General features: G+C 42.0%; 1 protein-coding gene across 1 annotated transcript in view; it reads left to right on the forward strand.

Annotated features, from left to right (window-relative positions):
• The first annotated feature begins 762 nt into the window (after positions 1-762).
• slc39a10 (solute carrier family 39 member 10) overlaps positions 763-12,872 on the forward strand; it is a 62,388-nt gene continuing 50,278 nt past the window's right edge. Inside the window, exon 1 of the mRNA XM_039015117.1 lies at positions 763-832. The gene's annotated coding sequence lies outside the window, so the exon portion shown is untranslated. The remainder of the gene's footprint in view (positions 833-12,872) is intronic.

Genomic DNA, 12,872 nt, shown 5'->3' on the forward strand with positions numbered 1-12,872 from the left:
TGATGCAGCAACAATAAGAAACAGAAAACGTATGTTTATTTCCTTGTATTTTCTTCTACCAGATCTATTGTGTTATATTCTCCTACATTCAATTCACATGTCCACAAAATTCAGAGTGTTTCCTTTCAAATGATACCAAGAATATGCATATCCTTGGTTCTGGGCCTGAGCTACAGGCAGTTAGATTAGGGTATGTCTTTAGGCGGAAATTGAGAAGAAGGGGGGGTACCCCAAAGAAGTTTTAAGGCAGATGCATGACAACATTCATATTAACAAAAAATGCGATCACCAATTTATGTGTAGATTTTAGACTGCTTAGCATGTTTGGTGAAGTTGAAAGCTAAACATGACAGTACATTCAGGTTTTTGCTGCCTCTCTTCTTCTTGCTTTCTGTTCTTCTGGCAATGTTCAACAGGTGCAAATAATCCCCCCGCACGAGAACGCGTGAATGATTTCACTTCAGCGTGTTCATGTGACAGAAGCTCAACTTCACAGCATTAATCTAAAATGTTAATAACTTAGTCTGTGAATGATGGGATAAAACCTGCCGCTGAGATAATTACATGAGTAATTCAATTGATGTTTTGTTCATAAAGTTGATGACTAAAGTGTCTTATTTGGAATTAAAAAACGTGACTTCTCTTTCGGGCGGTCTATAAGAATTGTCTTTCTAGGCCTGTAAACTGCAGTACCGAAAAGGCCCTCTTGATCGTCGTGGGAAGCCGGCCCCCTTGGAAACCCATTGGCTGTTTGTGCGTCGCTGCTCAGTGAACAGGTTGCTTTTTTTTTGGGTACGGAGCTGAGAGGAGATGCACACGGCACTCGAGTGAGGTAACTATATAAAAAAAAAACATTTGTTTTCTTTCACTCCCACAACATGGAACCGGGCAGAATTTGCTACAACATGCAGATGTAGCTGTTGGCTAGCTACATTCATTTATCTGTTAAATTAAATAACGTAGCAGAAGTCTTAAACGCCCAGCTTTGTTTAAATGGCTAACGTTAGCTAGCACATTTCCTGTGCGTTGTCTGCTAGCTAACCTTAGTTAGCTATTTGGAATTTTGCCTATTGTGGTACTTTGACGTCTTGAAACTAAAATGGCTAGCTTGCAAGCTAGCTAACGTTGTCAGCTAGGTGCATTCATTTACCCAGTGCCACTACGGTATGAGTAGCAACATATTGTGAAAGTAGCTAGCTACGCCTTGTAAAAATATTTAACAGCAAGCTAACTTGGGCACGCTGTGTTGCATGCAGCCATTGCAGGGACCAGACTACGCGTGGTGCACCATCGCTAACGTTAGCTAGCTATTTTACCGGCCTAACTGGTTCCGCTTGGGAGATTAACGCTACCTAACGCAACTATTTGGTTAACTAACCACCACAAACTACGTTTCAAACTTCCACTGACCTATGATGGGAAGCCAAGAAACCAAAACGGCAACTAACGGAGCTGGTAACGTTAACTAGCAACCTACGTTGGTGGCTTGTCCAACGTTATGCAGTCCATGTGTACGGCTGTGCATGTCTGAACGATAACATTTCCGTTAAATTAAATGTCGAATAATTTGTTGGTAACGTTAAGTCAGTCCTTGTTAAAGTAGCTAAGCTAGTGTGTCATAAGCTTGTTGTGATTCAGTATTAGCAATGCGCTCTAGTTCTATTTGGCTGGCAGCCTAATTTATTAAATGTAGCACATTTGTTGAGAAATTATAATAGTATCTACGAACTATACCTGCAGGTAAGTATTGGGCCTGGTAGACAGGCACAGAATCAATACTACCGTAACCGAATCAATGTTTGCCTTGCATCTAGACCACTGCAGTGGCTTACAACCTTTTTTGAACCGTGGCACAATGATGGGATAAATTGTGGCACACATACTTTTCCGAATTTAGTTAGTGGCAATGACCTCCTTCGAATCCGTACTGCAGAGCTGTTTTCAATAAACCATTTGTCATAGAGTAGGTAGGGTTTAAACTATTTTCGTTTCCTTAGTCATGATGGTTAATTTGTGTGTACCCGTTTAACTGTCCCGCTGAAGGTGCACATTTCCGATGAAGAAAAATATGTAGCGCAGGTAAAATAGGTATTTTGAACGGGAAGGTCTAGAGATGGGCATTGTAAAGGTCCTACCATAGATACAAGACTAACTTATTTTTTTTTTCTATAGCAGGGGCTGTGCTACTGCTAAGCCTAAGCACAGGCAAGTCTGATAACGGTTTTCAGACTAAAATTATACAAGTTACTTTGCTCATGATGACCACCCCTCAAATGTAACAACTGCTCCAGTGCACTGAACTTGAAACAACAATACAGATGTACATTTAATTTTACTAGGCAAGTCGGTTAAGAACAAATTATTATTTTCAATGATGGCCTAGGAACAGTGGGTTAACTGCCTTTTTCAGGGGTAGAACACTTTTTTACCTTGTCAGCTCAGGGATTCGATCTTGCAACCTTTCGGTTACTAGTCCAACGCTCTAACCACCAGGCTACCTTTTGCCTCATCTGCATGATCATCTGTTATTCAATGTATTATCTGATTGATTTTCTTTCTTGCTGTGCTCGTGGTCAAGTCGAAATCCCACGTTCATTCTACAGGTCACTTTTTTTAACGAGTGTTCCAAAGTTGAACCATTGGTCTAGACACAGGTCTAGTGGCTATTTAAGTCTGTTACAAGGTCACACTCCAATACCCCACATTTAACTTAAGATGTTCCCAGAAATGTTAAAGGTTCAATGCAGCTGTTTTTATCTCAATATCAAGTCATTTCTGGGTAACAATTAATTCTCTTACTGTGATTGTTTTCAATTAAAATGGTCATAAAGACAAAGCTTCTTAGCAATGAGAACAATTTTGATAGGGTTGTTGGAGTGGTTTACATGGGATGGGCCAAGAGGTTTGGAACTCTCTAATTGGTCTATTAACTTATTTACAGCATGGCAACGTCACCATGGAAGACCAAATCTGGCAGAAATTTCAGGCAGTCTTTTCAATCAGCTCTTACATTCAAATGGCTTTATCATCACAATTTTCCCCCCAACCTCGTAGTGTGGAAATATACTGTGTACAAAACATTAGGAACACCTGCTCTTTCCATGACATCAACTGACCAGGTAAAAGCTATGATCCCTTATTGGCGTCACCTGTTAAATCCACTTCAATCATTTTAGATGAAGGGTAGGAGATGGGTTAAAAGATTTTCAAGCCTTGAGACAATTGAGACATGGATTGTGTATGTGTGACATTCCGAGGGTGAATGGGCACGACAAAATATTTCAGTGCCTTTGAACGGGGTATGGTAGTAGGTGCCAGGCACACCGGTTTGCGTCAGGAACTGCAACACTGCTTGGCTTTTCACGTTCAAAAGTTTCCCACGTGTATCAAGAATGGTCCATCACCCATAGGACATCCAGCAAATTTGGCACAACTGTGGGAAGCATTGGAGTCAACATGTGCCAGCATCCTTGTGGAAGGATTTTGACACCTTGTAGAGTCCATGCGCTGATGAAATTGAGGCTGTTCCGAGGGCAAAAGGGGTTGTAACTAAATACTAGGAAAGTATTCCCATTTGTTTTGTGCACTCGGTGTATATAGAACAAAGTTAAATCGCATTTTTGACTGCACTAAGCCTTTAAAAGCAAAGCCATACGTGCATTACCATTATCTACATAAGGATGCAATCTAATCCAAAGGTATAAGGCTACCAGACAGATGTAGTTGCATTTCCATGAAAGCTGTTATGTGGAACTTTCAGTTGTTTGTAGGAATATGTCTTATTAAGTCTTAAACCCTGGAAGCCGATAAGCCTACCGTACCCTCCCAAGAACTATGCATTATGGAAAATTCCAGTAGTTTTGCAACCCGGAGCCATCTCTGTGTGGTTATTTGTGAATGTGAACATATTTGTTCTGCTATTAGATGCTACTGACTAATGCATTTCATACAAATGGCATCCAGAATGTTCTGTTTCTTAACACTCCGCACATTATTTTTGTGTGGATTTGGAAATCCCACAAGCTTAGGCCTATGTAATGACAAGGTGAGGGTATTGGCAAAATTTTCACCATGCCTAGGCCTATGTTTTCGTTTTTAACAGCAACTTTTTACCTAGCCCTATATAACATGAATATATATTATATTATGGCTTTCATAACTTGCATTTTGTGCCGTGTCTGTATTGTACTTCTTACGGCTGAATGCAAATTTCCTTCAGTGGCAAATACGCATGTACACTGACCGGCCTGGTAACTAGATGCAGTAGAATTAATGGCAGAAGTGATGTGGGGTTCAGTTTTACAGAGTAGCCTTATTCAGAATTACTGTAACACTGCAAATCAGGTGCTGCTGGACAAAGTATTGTAAAATGTACAAGCAGCAGCTCTAATGTTAATCATTGCTTATAGCAGAACTTCCTTCCTCTTTTAGTATGTCTGAGGGATTGTATAGGAGGTCAACTTTGAAAATGAGTCTTTGCCGAAACTGTGAACAGGACATGAGTTAGCAGTCCAAGCTTCCTCTAGCCACATATTTTCCGTGAAGATTCACAGTATGCCTAATGACATATCCGGCTTTCCAGGCGCCAATATAAAACCCCATATCCCTGGACTGGGCCTTACACATGAGCCTGACTCTTTGCCCATAAGATAGTTTTGTACACAAATCCTAAAATGCACTCTGTTTCCTCCATATATATCACATCAAAATGTTCAGACTGCTGTGGAAATTGTCCAGAGAGGCTGTTGAAAATCCCCCCAGATTAGCAGCCCCCCCCCCCCGCGCGCGCGCTTTAATTCTGACTTGTTCTCGTGTTCAGTTAGGCATTTCTCAACCTTTTTTAAATTCCCTGTTTAGGTGGTCGATCAGGCTCCCACATCTCCTATGACCCTATGGTGATGTCTCATGGTTAGGGCTGTGACAGTCTTGGAATTTGAGGTTATGGTGATTGGCCAAGCCAATATACACGGTCACTGACACCCATTCAGTGGGGGTCACATTTTGGTTTGTACACTTGTTTACATGGATATGTTTCCTTAGTAAAAACCTATTTCAAACAAGCCATTACACTGCGTTATCATGACATTTCATTATTATTCAGGTTATTACTTAAAAATATTAAGAAACAAATTAAGAAATGCCAGGTTGGAGAGGATCTGTTGCATTTTAGTATTGACACACAATATTGAGTCAAAATAAAGATATGCCTACCTTGTCTGTTGGCTTTTCTGTATCTTTTTTTTTATATACAGTATTTGATACGCTGCCGATTTTGCAGGTTTTCCTACTTAAAAAGCATGTAGAGGTCTGTAATTTTTATCATGGGTACTTCAACTGTGAGAGACAATCTAAAACAAAAATCCAGAAAATCACATTGTATGATTTTTAAGTAATTAATTTGCATTTTATTGCATGACTTAAGTATTTGATACATCAGAAAAGCAGAACTTAATGTTTGGTACAGAAACCTTTGTTTGCAATTACAGATATCATATGTTTCCTGTGGTTTGCACACACTGCAGCAGGGATTTTGGCCCACTACTCCATACAGACCTTCTCCAGATCCTTCAGGTTTCGGGGCTGTCGCTGGGCAATACGGACTTTCAGCTCCCTCCAAAGATGTTCTATTGGGTTCAGGTCTGGAGACTGGCTAGGCCACTCCAGGACCTTGAGATGCTTCTTACGGAGCCACTCCTTAGTTGCCCTGGCTGTGTGTTTTGGGTCGTTGTCATGCTGGAAGACCCAGCCACGACCCATCTTCAATGCTCTTACTGAGGGAAGGAGGTTGTTGGCCAAGATCTCGCGATACATGGCCCCATCCATCCTCCTCTCAATACGGTGCAGTCGTCCTGTCCCCTTTGCAGAAAAGCATCCCCAAAGAATGATGTTTCCACCTCCATGCTTCACGGTTGGGATGGTGTTCTTGGGGTTGTACTCATCCTTCTTCTTCCTCCAAACACGGCGAGTGGAGTTTAGACCAAAAAGCTATATTTTTGTCTCATCAGACCACATGACCTTCTCCCATTCCTCCTCTGGATCATCCAGATGGTCATTGGCAAACTTCAGACGGGCCTGGACATGCGCTGGCTTGAGCAGGGGGACCTTGCGTGCGCTGCAGGATTTTAATCCATGGCGGCGTAGTGTGTGGCGAATGGTTTTCTTTGAGACTGTGGTCCCAGCTCTCTTCAGGTCATTGACCAGGTCCTGCCGTGTAGTTCTGGGCTGATCCTCACCTTCCTCATGATCATTGATGCCCCACGAGGTGAGATCTTGCATGGAGCCCCAGACCGAGGGTGATTGACCGTCATCTTGAACTTCTTCCATTTTCTAATAATTGCGCCAACAGTTGTTGCCTTCTCACCAAGCTGCTTGCCTATTGTCCTGTAGCCCATCCCAGCCTTGTGCAGGTCTACAATTTTATCCCTGATGTCCTTACACAGCTCTCTGGTCTTAGCCATTGTGGAGAGGTTGGAGTCTGTTTGAGTGTGTGGACATGTGTCTTTTATACAGGTAATGAGTTCAAACAGGTGCAGTTAATAAAGGTAATGAGTGGAGAACAGGAGGGCTTCTTAAAGAAAAATGAACAGGTCTGTGAGAGCCGGAATTCTTACTGGTTGGTAGGTTATCAAATACTTACGTCATGCAATAAAATGCAAATTAATTACTTAAATCATACAATGTGATTTTCTGGATTTTTGTTTTAGATCCCGTCTCTCACAGTTGAAGTGTACCTATGATAAAAATTACAGACCTCTACATGCTTTGTAAGTAGGAAACACTGCCGAATTTGCAGGTTATCAAATACTTGTTCTCCCCACTGTATATACAGATCCTATTTTCTGCATATACGGTACAAGTCAAAAGTTTGGACACTTACCGTAATTGCTGGACTATTAAGCGCACCTGAATATAAGCCGTACCCACTGAATTTTTTACAAATATGTATTTTGTACATAAATAAACCGCACATGTCTATAAGCCGCAAGTGCCTACCGGTACATTGAAACAAATTAACTTTACACAGCCTTTAAACGAAACACGGCTTGTAACAAAAATAAAAAATAAATAGCAGTAAACAGTAGCCTACCAAGAAAGTCAAACTTCATTGCGGTGGCGATTGTTTTGGCTTTCAGTCGGATCTGCACAGTTCCAACGTCTTATCATCGACTCATTAAGGCCAAGCTCCCGTGCAGCAGCTCTATTTCCTTTTCCAACAGCCAGATCGATCGCCTTCAACTTGAAAGCTGCATCATATGCATTTCTCCGTGTCTTTGCCATGATGAGGGTGACAAAATGACTACCGTAATCAGAATGATGGCAAGTTTGAGCGCGCTCGATTTACGTCACATTATGTGACGGTGCTCAGTTTTTTGGCGGCACGAATCTTGTGAAAAAAAACATAAATTAGCCGCGTCATTGTATAAACCGCGAGGTTCATAGCGTGGGAAAAAAGTAGCGGCTTATAGTCCGGAAATTACGGTACTCATTCAAGGGTTTTTTCTTTATTTTTTCTATATTGTAGAACAATAGTGAAGACCTCAACTATGAAATGACATCATGTAGTAACCAAAAAAGTGTTAAACAAATCAGAATATATTTTAGATTCTTCAAAGTTGCCACCCTTTGCCTTGACAGCTTTGCAGACTCTTGGTATTCTCTCAACCAGCTTCAAATGGCATGCTTTTCCAACAGTCTTGAAGGAGTTCCCACATATAATGGCACTTGTTGGCTGCTTTTCCTTCACTCTTGTGTTCCAACTTATCCCAACCCATCTCAATTGGGTTGAGGTCGGGTGATTGTGGAGGCCAGATCATCTGACGCAGCACTCCACTCTCCTTCTTGGTGAAATAGCCCTTACACAGCCTGGAGGTGTTTTGGGTCATTGTCCTGTTGAAAAAGAAATTATAGTCCCACCAAGCGCAAACCAGATGGGATGGCGTATCGCTGCAGCATGCTGTGGTAGACATGCTGGTTAAGTGTGCCTTGAATTCTATAGACACAAAGACACAGTGGTTGGAACCTCAATCTGGACTCATCAGACCAAAGGATATGTCCTTTGGTCTGATGAGTCCAGATTGAGGTTCCAACCTCAATCCACTTGGCCCAAGCAAGTCTCTTACTGGTGTCATTTAGTTGTGGTTTCTTTGCAGCAATTCGACTACGAAGGCCTGATTTCATGCAGTCTCCTCTGAACAACAGAGGTAACTCTGGGTCTTCCTTTCCTGTGGTGGTCCTCAACTTCAGTTTCATCATAGCGCTTGATGTTTTTTGCGACTGCAATTGAAGAAACTTGGTTAATAATTTTCCGCATTGACTGACCTTCATTTCTTTAAAGTAATGATGGACTGTCGTTTCTCTTTGCTTATGTTAACTGTTCTTGCCATAATATGGACTTATGTGGTCTTTTATATGGTCTTTTACCAAATAGGGTGATCTTCTGTATACCACCCCTACCTTGTCACAACATAACTGGCTCCAATGCATTAAGATGGAAAGAATTCCCACAAATTAACTTTTAACAAGACACACCTGGTTAATTGAAATGCATTCCAGGTGAAGATTCTTTACTTCCAACTTTGTGGTAACAGGCCCTTTCCTGTATCAGAATGACGATGCCCCTTTGCACAAAGTGAGGTCCCTGTGGAAGAACTTAACTGGCCTGAACAGAGCCCTGACCTCAACTCCATCGAACACCTTTGGGAAGAATTCAGTGCCTGACCTCCCTAATGCTCATGTGGTTGAATAGAAGCAAGTCCCCGACTGCAATATTCCAACATCTTCTTGAAAGCCTTCCCAGAAGAGTGGAGGTTGTTATAGCGGCAAAGGGGGGGACCAACTCCATTTGGTCCCCCCCTTTGATGTTAATTGAGCATATGTCCACATACTTTTAGTCATGTGTATTTTCTTCAAAGACAGGACACCTTAATGAGATAAATAATGTTTGAGTTTATTTTTACAGGGACAGTGCACATTAATCAACGTTTCAGTAAAAGTGCTGGTTTTAGCCAGCCGGCTAATTTTCAACCGCAGTCCCTGAGCAGGTTATTAAAAACAATTACAATATAGACAATAGCAACATAGAACAAGACATAGCATACAGACATAGCAACATAGGACAAGCAAGACGTAGCATACAGACAGAGCAACATAGAACAAAAAGCAGCAAGACAAAATTCATAAAAGCAACAAAGTGTTTCCACACCTCACAAGTTACAGACAACAGACATGGAAAGCGGCAACACACAGCTAGGGACCATGTTCACAAATCTGATTGACCTTTAGCCATGTCTTCAAGCATTTTGTGAAAGTGTGATATGTGGTGCAGTTATGTGTGTCTGATGGCAGTGTATTCCAGACATGGGAAGCTCTCACAGAAAAAGCGGATTTACTAAAGGTGCTTTTCCTTAGGGGAACTACACAGTCACCTCTCATGGCAGACCTTGTGGATCTGCTGCCATATGTTTGGGTTTTCTGTTTAACAAAAATACTGAGTGGAGGGGGAGCCAAGCCATTTAGGATCTTGAATACAAGACATGCATCGGTGTATTGCACAAGATTTTCCCAACTCAGGAGCTCATGCTTTCTGAGGATGTGACAGTGATGATGGCTATTGGGCTTCCTATCAAGCACTTTGAGAGCCTGTTTGTAGACAGACTGAATAGGTCTTACTGTTGTACAGCAAGCTTGGGCCCAACTAGTCAAGCAGTATGTTAAGTGGGGGAGTATCATAGATTTGAAGTACAGATGTAGCTTAAATCATGACCAGGACCGTTTGATTCTTATTAAAGTGATTGTGTCCAGACAGGCTACTTTAGGAAACTTTCTTAATGGACAATAATGAGAGAATCGGCGAACTCAAACAAGCACACCCTCGTAAAAGCGCCCATAAATCAACGCCAACAGCGTATGTCAGATGAGCAAACATTCCTCCATTCATTAAAAACATTCCTCCATTCATTTAATAATTTATTTTTATTACGCTTACCATAGCTTTTCTTTTAAAGTAGATTGTATGAAGGGGACGAGTATGAAGAAGAACTTGACAATCCTTCAAATAGAAACAAATAGCCTATGGACAAGTTGTGTGTATGCTATTTATCAGCGACACTGATTATCGAGGGGGAGAGTGTTGGAAAGATTTTTCAAAAACCGTGGAACTAATATTATATTTTTGAAAGGATAACATTTGTTAAAAGTCTTTGCTCTCTGAGGTGAAGAAAAAATGACGGGGAAGCCCGGCTGGGCACTTTCCTAGATTTGACATTAGCAAGAAGCAGGCCAGGTACTTCTATGCGTGCACTCTCCGTCAACAGTAACAGGACAGAGAAACCAGACACATGCTCATTGCTCACATGGAGCACATAAATGATGGGAGCCTATGAAATAAACCAATACTTTTTTTCTCAAGTGTAGCCGGTTTTGAACTCTGTAAACAACGTTTCCAGTCTGAGAATGAAATGGTGAACTACTGTAATTAGTACATGCATGAAATTAATGTAACCAAATGACTGTAATAAATGGAAATTGCCTGTTTTACAAACTGTAGGCTACTATGCATGAAAGTGCATTGCTGGCCGTGCACTATAACCTAGGCTACTATTCTACTTCGTATCGCCTAGGGCATCATATCGGCCAGGACCGGGCAGGATCATTGCTGATTAGTCGATATGTTAAGAATTATACCATGCCAGGTTGGAGAGGAATGGCGCCTTGTCCATTTGACCCAACATTAGCGCATTCTAGCTAAAGCATCAAAGGAAAGTTGGAAAGAGGAGATGTAGAAAGTTTAATAGACGAACTTAGCCAAACAATTGCTTATCATTAGTCAACACTCCCATTAGGTAAAGTTTATCTACATGAAAATAAAGTTACTAAAACATTTTAAAAATGCCAAAATTAATGTTGGCCTATTTTTAAACGGTTTTGACATAAACGGTTCATCCAACCACGGTTATTCAATAACCGTCACAGGCCTCATCATATCGTTTGGTGCTCTCTTTGTCCATTTTCTTTCTCTCCCAATGATATGTCAGCATGTTGCCTCACGAATGTGATGCCCATTTGTGCCCCCAACGAGAGGCTCTCTTGCGTAACACACCAGACTCTGGCTTCTTGCTCAGTCTGTATACGCACGCACAAACACGCTGCACAAATCATCTGGACCCCCACCCCTTCCAGAAAATGTCCGGTTCAGTGGCTCATTAACTCTGATCCCATCTCCAAGACATACACAAGCATGCACACACTATGTCCCCTCCCTTTGTATACCATGTCCCACACACAAACGAGTTAGCCTACGTCAACTGATTTAAAGACTTTAAAACAGCCAACCAGTTCCAATAGTAACCCAGAAGAGCATTGGGTGTGAGCGGATTCTTTCTTTTGTCCCTCTAGGTCTTGAGATAAAGGTAAGCTGTACCTTTTTGAGCCCTCCCCAAGTGCTTTTTTAGTTTCAGTCGTCCCTGTTTTGGCATTGTTTGCTAATAAGTGTTTACCTGGTTGCAGGCGTAGCCTCGGTCCGTCCCTCTCACCCTGCGGTTAACTCGTTCCCAGTCTGTATCACGTCAGCATCACACATACGTTCAGTTTTAAAGATCTCATGCTGATCTGCACCTGCTTACGGTGGGACTCACGCTAGGAGACTGAGTCCATCCACCCCTTTAGCTCAGTGGATATAGCCTACAAAGCCCAGGTTTTGGGGAAGTTTAATGGTTCAGAGGCTGAAGACCTGACCTTGCCACTGCTAATACAAGGTGGATTTCTGAAGACTTTTTGTGATTTAGGTGACGACTTCAGGAGAAGCAGTGGCCAAATTTCGGCCTCTTGAATCTATTTGATTTATGGTGATGCTAATTTCACGGTTCAGATGGAAACAGTTTGGTTACACCATTCACGAAGTTCAGGAATAATCCTGGTCAATATAATTTGTTTGTCTTCTTGCTTGGTTTTGAAGGCTATTAAAGTAACCAAGGGTCATTGCCGTGTTTCTAACTGAATGGATGGATTGGTTGTGAATGGACGTGCAATACTGTGCACTATCGTGAGTGACACTAGCTATCCATGTGACCAAATGTAGTTAAGTGAACACGCCAATGTTGAACAAATTTATGTTGCTTCTCCAGTGTACAGTGCATTCGTAAAGTATTCAGACCCCTTGACTTTTTCCACATTTTCTTACGTTACAGCCTTATTCCAAAATGGATGAAATAGTTTCCCCCCCTCATCAATCTGGAAAATACCCCATAAGGTAAAAACTGATATCACATTCACATAATTATTCAGACCCTTTACTCAGTACTTTGTTGAAGCACCCCATGCAGCGATTACAGCCTTGAGTCTTCTTGGGTATGACACTACAAGCTTGGCACACCTGTCTTTGGGGAGTTTCTCCCAATCTCTGCAGATCCTCTCATGCTCTGTCAGGTTGGATGGGAAGCGTCGTTGCACAGCTATTTTCAGGTCTCTCCAGAGATGTTCGATCGGGTTCAAGTCCGAGCTCTGGCTGGGCCACTCAAGGACATTCAAAAACTTGTCCAGAAGCCACTCCTGCGTTGTCTTGGCTGTGTGCTTAGGGTTGTTGTCCTATTGGAAGGTGAACCTTCGCCCCAGTCAGAGGTCCTAAGTGTTCTGGAGCAGGTTTTCATCAAGGATCGCTCTGTACTTTTTTCCCATTTATCTTTCCCTCGATCCTGACTAGTCTCCCAGGCCCTGCGACTGAAAAACATCCACACAGCATGATGCTGCTACCACCATGCTTCACTGTACGGATGGTGCCAGGGTTCCACCAGACGTGATGCTTGGCATTCAGGCCAAAGATTAATCTTGGTTTCATCAGACCAGAGAATCTTGTTTCTTATGGTCCGAGTCCTTTA

The sequence above is a fragment of the Salvelinus namaycush genome, chromosome 19 (assembly GCF_016432855.1).
Source record: "Salvelinus namaycush isolate Seneca chromosome 19, SaNama_1.0, whole genome shotgun sequence".
Lineage (NCBI taxonomy): Eukaryota > Metazoa > Chordata > Actinopteri > Salmoniformes > Salmonidae > Salvelinus > Salvelinus namaycush.